The sequence below is a fragment of the Priapulus caudatus genome, unplaced genomic scaffold, assembly GCF_000485595.1.
Source record: "Priapulus caudatus unplaced genomic scaffold, Priapulus_caudatus-5.0.1 Scaffold38, whole genome shotgun sequence".
Taxonomy (NCBI): Eukaryota; Metazoa; Priapulida; class Priapulimorpha; order Priapulimorphida; family Priapulidae; genus Priapulus; species Priapulus caudatus.
In genome coordinates, this window is record NW_014577099.1 from 122,838 (window position 1) to 129,429 (window position 6,592).

The 6,592-nt window shown below is 40.0% G+C and overlaps 1 protein-coding gene across 1 annotated transcript in view; it reads left to right on the forward strand.

Moving 5' to 3' along the window:
• Window positions 1-651: 651 nt before the first annotated feature.
• Window positions 652-6,592, forward strand: part of LOC106818949 (genetic suppressor element 1-like) — an 87,520-nt gene continuing 81,579 nt past the window's right edge. Inside the window, exon 1 of the mRNA XM_014823618.1 lies at window positions 652-754. The gene's annotated coding sequence lies outside the window, so the exon portion shown is untranslated. The remainder of the gene's footprint in view (window positions 755-6,592) is intronic.

Sequence of the window (6,592 nt, forward strand, 5' to 3'; positions counted from 1 at the left end):
GACACTGCAGTTACGCAGTTTTTATCATGTTTTAATTATTATCTATTTACTCTTGTTTGATATCGGTGCAAAAGCTTTTAGCTTATGTTAATAATGTTCATTATATACCGATGAAAATAAATTTGTTGAGAAAGTTGAAAGAAATGATGAAAGAATTTTGTTGAGAAGGTTGAGTCGGTTCTCTTTATGGCGTAGTTGAAGATTCGGCCAATTATGTGATAGTGACACTGCAGTTACGCAGTTTTTATCATGTTTTAATTATTATCTATTTACTCTTGTTTGATATCGGTGCAAAAGCTTTTAGCTTATGTTAATAATGTTCATTATATACCGATGAAAATAAATTTTACTTGAACTTGTTTTTGAACCGCGGTTCAAGTATTTCTACCGCGGTAAGAATGAACATTTCTGAGTACGATCACTAACAGTGAGCTGTATATAATGACTGTTATTATTATGGAAATGTATAGAGACACTGTAAGCCAACTAGCCTATAAGCCTGTAAGCCTATTATTTCTATGTGGGACCAACCCATATTTCTGTGTTTCTATGGCCAAACCAAACCCAAGGTTCGCGCGCTAGCGCGACAGGTTCGCGCCACAGCGCCACCCCGTGGAAACGTTTTCGCGGTGTGTTTCGGGATATGTCAAGATGGCGACGTGCGTTGTAGTTTTTGTTGATTAAACTACAATAAATACTTTCTATAGTTTCATGTTATTTTAGCTGTCGATATTGGTAAACATTTTATCACTTGGTAAGTAATATGTCTCAGACATCGTTAACTCAGTCTTAGTTAATGCATTGTTTCGAAGAGCTGAACAGTAGGATTTCAGGCGCAAATCCACTTTAGCCAGTTTAGGCACCTTAGCCGTATCACGAAGTGATGCACCGATTTCTGTGTATCATCAACTGATGCACAGACTTTCCGTATATCAAGGAATGATGCAAAAACCCTAAGTCATAAAGTATAACCGTAGGCTTATGTATCAGCGAAGTGTGTTAAGGTTTGGGCTAGGGTTAGGGTTTTTGCATCATTCCTTGATATCAGTCTGTGCATCAGTTAAAGCCGCACAATGCGCATCCAAACGCTAATTTCTTTCAGTACTAGACTAGCAAATACTTCGTGTCATGCATAATCATACTACCGTATGCCAAAATAAACTCTAGTTCCTCCATTTTGACTGCGCGGTTCCCAACAAGAAAGAGGTGCGATAATCAGGTAATCAGGCGCCAACGCTAAATTGTTTTCAAACAACATAACATCGAAGTGGTGACGTGACGTCACATGTTTTTATCTTTGCTGCGCCCGTACCGCTGTACCGCGGACCGCTGCACGGTTGCTTGGAGATGGGGAACTGTCAACAACATCGGAGATTTTCAAAATACCTTTTATAAGACAACGCGCAGTGAAATGGGAGGAACTAGAGTTTATTTGCCATAAGGTAGTATGATAATGCATGACACGAAGTATTTGCTGTCTAGTACTGAAGAAATTAGCGTTTGAATGCGCATTGGACGCTTTAATGATACACAGCAATCTGTGCATCACTTCGTGATACCTAAGGGGGCCTAAATGGATTGCACCAGATTTCATCGTATTTTTGGTTAACTCTCTCTGGAGACGTAGGCCTAAGTTAATAACACTAACAGTTCATGTCGTAACAACTTACAGACAACTCATGTGATTTGTATACTAAATAGTAAATACGTCAACTTATGTTAAAGCGTACATTATGTGGTATTTTTTACCATTTATTCAGTCAGCAGAACATGTTACTTGCGCAAGTTGCGCTGATAGGGTCTATGTCCCCCAGGGTACTGCCGGAACGTACCCTGGCTACGGTCCGGTATACCGGAACGTAGGGTACCCTGGTAACTATCTAATATGCCGGACCATACCTTGCCTACTCCAAACTGCTACCCTGATTCAGCCGATGTCGTAATACATACCGCTTGTCGGCAGGAAACTCGCCGCTTTATGCTCCCATTCCTTGTTTCCGGTCGTTCCGGCAAAATTCGTAACCCTTACCCTGCTTACGTTTCACCTCCCGACCCTTTCTACAAGTGTCAGCGAGTCTATACGTTTCCAACCCATTAGATAATCATACAAATTTTCCTGTTCCACCACAACACTTTGAGCCATCTTTCAAAATCTCGCACGAAAAATGCGCGAAAATGTCGTAACACATTGCGAATAGAAAACGCATTCCCGATCATCGCGATATTTTGCAAAAGGATTGCTCGCATCAGTGTATATAAGTTGAAATTTCTTCTTGGTTTCACAGTTTCATACTCCATTCCAACTTTATAAAGATATCATACAGGTCTGTATGTATATTTTCAAATTTTGCGTCAGTCAGTAGGGGCAGAACAGGGACAGTCAGGTACAGTAGGGAGTAAGCGAGGTACGGTCGGCATATCAGATAGTTGCCAGGGCTACGTTTCGGTATATACCGGACCGTACCCAGGGTACGTTCCGGCAGTACCCTGGGTGACATAGACCCTATCAGCGTTACTTGCATGTGCAATTTTTGGAATTATGCTCACTGATGACTGGTGTGTTACTGATACTGTGTACCACTTCTTCGCCTTCGGTTCAAGCCTAATTAGTACCCCAGATATTAATCATTGACTTAGAAATCGTTTAGACGATGACGATTTATGTACCAGGGTCTTAAATTAAGGTTGAGCGAATTCCTCTATGATGCACAGCCATCGTGTAAGTTAGCTTACACTAGTGATAGCATACTGGCACTGCATACCCGAGGTACCCACAGCCAAATCCTAGTTCAACACCACAGATTAGTTTGGAACAAGGATAGTTTTGAACCCCGCAAATGTGTTTTTGCACATATGGGCTAAACTAATCCGGGATTGTATTAAAACTAGGCTTGGGCCATTGGTTTTGCACTTTGGGAAAATTAGGGCCGTGGTACCAAACTAGGATTGTGCAGGTACCCACACACTGATTGTAATCTTGCTTACATATATGCAGTTAATGAATGCTGACAGACACCTAAAATCTTAGATGCCCACTGTGCACACGTGAGATCTCGTTAAATTTTATTGAGTCCAAATTCAATCCTTTGTGTTTGATGTTTGTGTTTCTTGCAAAAAAATCATCGCCAAATATTAATCTTGCTAAGAACTGCCACATTCTGCTGCTTGGCCAGTAATGTAATAGGCTTAAAATTTTACCTGAATTCTTGCTGTTACTAATGCTAAGACTCACAACATCCGCTATTTCCTCCTATCATCAGTTCTTGCATTCGTAAATGTATTACTTAGTTAATTCTTTAGCTGACATTTTTATATATACGTTTTCTTAAGAAAATATGTTATTAACTATATTAAAGCTATAGTAATAGTAACAGTTGGAATTGAGGTCATTGGATAATTCACATTAACTCTATATACTCTTAGCCAGAATAGTACTGATTTAAATTATAGACATTTTTACATTTGTCCCAAACAGCTCATGTAATGATGTAATACAGCCTGCCTTTATTTAATTAGGTTTGTCTACAGGCTTGTGCTTGAGTAATTCACTCAGGAGTTTTAACCATTTAATCTTGCAGTCTGACACTTATCTCTGCATTAGTTAAACATCTGAAACTAATCTGTTATCTCAAATTAAAGTGCAGCACACTGCCACAATAATGAACAGTAATTATTGCATCCAAAGAGGGAGTATGCTGTCTGCACTGAAAAATTGAAGATGCATATATTATATGGTATCTGCTGGTGAAATATACTACTCTGTAATGTGTTTAACCTAACTGCAGAATATAATTTTAAAACATTGAAAGCTTTGTGTAGTATTAAAAAAAACATTTTTGTACATATAGTAGAATTTTTAAGAGGTGTTTGATTCCAGTATTGTATTATTTTTCACGCCTGTTGTGGTACATCACAATAAGGTAATGTTGCGAGTAAAGTTTAATAGTAACTGTCGGATGGCAATAAACATTTTACATTATTCATTTATGTGGAATCCATGGAAATCCCTATTTCCATGATAGTTTTGAAAATTCTTATACTATTGTATGCCCATTGTCAGGGGCGTAAATCCGTACCGAGTAGTGTGGGGATGATCGGCGATAGCCATCACATACTAGAACGAGCACAAGCCTACAATAATTTACGCACACGCGCATTATCGCGCACGCACGAACATACACACACCCACACACACAGACACACACACACACACACACACACACACACACACACACACACCACACACACACAATACACACATTACACTCACGACAATACGAAAAACACACAACACACACACACAAACACAGTACATACATTTATACAATGCATACAGACATGCACGCCCACATGCCAAATTTCGACAAACCTACGTTTGGCACGTGCCGTAGGCATCCAGTGCTAGGAGGGTCTGGGGGTCATGCCCCCCTGAAAATGTTGAAATATTATAACCTCATTTTCCTGCATATATGAGGTCCATACTGTGGGCCATTTCTCATGTCTGATGACATATCTCAACCCTTAGACTCAACCCTACAAGTTAGGATTCAAACACTTTCATGACTTTTCAGAGAGCGTATCCACAGTTAGGTTACTATAGTAATAATAACATGTATTATAAAATTTAAAACAGCAGGTAAGAATTGTACAATTTCTCACAATTCACCGGTTTTTGTATGTTTTGCAACCATACTTTTTGGCTATTTGAGTCTGGAATACTCTTAAAGTCATTTGCAATGGTCTGCCGCCCTCAAGGCCACATTGTTAAATGTGTTGTTCAATTAAATAATTCGTAAAATCTCACATTCTGCGTTTCAAGACAGACAATTCTCGTATCTGCTGGCAAGAAGCATTCGATATATTGACGGTGTAGATTTCCACTGCACCCGCATACGCACTATGGCTTTTGAAGAGACTATATCCTCTGGGAGTGCACTCCTTCCTCCGCTGCCCCACTTGAAAGTCTGCTTGGCATGACCATTGCAATAAGCCAGTATTAACACTGAAGTGTTACTGTAGGGCTATACAGTATACGATACAGTTTAAAAAAACTTATTTCTCATGCATTATGCTGAAATTGAAACAATCACATTTCTTTCTTTTTTCTTCTTCTTCCTTTTTTCTTTTTTTCCTCTCTTTTTTTTTGAATCTCAGGGGGGATATTTGTACAGGCCATCCCCCCTCCTTCAAGAGCGGGGGGGGGTGCATCCCCCATCCCCCCGGGATTTACTTCCCTGCCCGTTGTTATGTACAGTCATCACAGGTGATCTGAATTTGTTGCAGTGGTGTATATGAAGTTATTGGAAATCAGCCAGAAGTAATCATGCAATAGGATTGGTTTGACTTGTCCCCACAAATACACATACATAATACAAACAGGTTCTCAAGGCTAATGTGTGTTTCACAGGCACCTAGAATACATATCCTGGTCTGGTCAGGCTCATATACTCATTGACTTATCAGTAGTGTCCGGATTCACTGAAGATTTGTCAGTAAAATGCTTTGTTCATTGTGTGAATCTTTAATATCATTGAGTCTGTTGATGGTTGGCATTACTCCATAGGCAAACGTTCGGTATTTGGGATGTGTGTGACATGTTGGAATAACATACGTACCTTGTATTCAAATAGAATACACACACATGCCACATCTTCTCAACCTAATGTAATGTACTACAATTTCTTATCTTTATCATATATATCTTATCTATCTTGTCTTGTATAACTGTGGGCACAGTATATGGTTTGTGTTGTTCCTAACCAGGTAGAACCGGTTACAACTGAACTAGGTCTGTGTGCTGACATTGATGTTCTAAGCGGCTATTTTTAGGTTGCTCTTGGCTAGCTTGGTTCTTTGGATTACATGTCACTTCTTGAAAATCAGTGGAGTCATGTGAAGTGCTATAGAAGCTTGTTTTGTCATTAGCCAGTCGAGCTAGTTATCTGATAAGACCACTAACCATCCTGCAAATGTACTACTACTAGGCAAATTTTATAATAACAACACGTGCCCCATATTCACCTTGTCCAGAGAGACATGGTACAAGATTGCGTGGCACAGCTTTGCTGTTGATCCTGAGCGCTGCGCGTGGATGAGATGCGCAGTTCCGCGGGATATGCGCATGCGACCGCAGGGATTTTCAAGTATGAAACGCTGTCTGCAGTGGAGACGTGTGCCCAATTTGAGGCCCGGCACACGTCTCCACAGCGGTCAGCGGATGGTCTGTAGTTTTAGAAGATAACAATGAAGACTTTGTTCTAAATAAGAACTATCGGCGGCTAAATAAGAGCAATATACACAGACCTTGGAATTTCTTGACTAGTCAGTCAAAGGGCTTGTTGGGGGTCCATTATGCAGAGCTTCCAATTGAAATGGCCCATGAAATTGTCAAGTGGAATTGTGTTTTTCGGAACCCCAAAGAAAATGTCTCCCTCTTACATGCACCCCCTCCCTGATCAATCACGCATTCAGGCGTAAACAATAACAGAGATAAAATTGTGTTGAGTTTGTGGCTCTTGACGTGCGTGCATTGACGTACAACTACAAGACTGTTGAAAGCATAGGCGCTTGGAACGTCTCAATAAAAATAAAT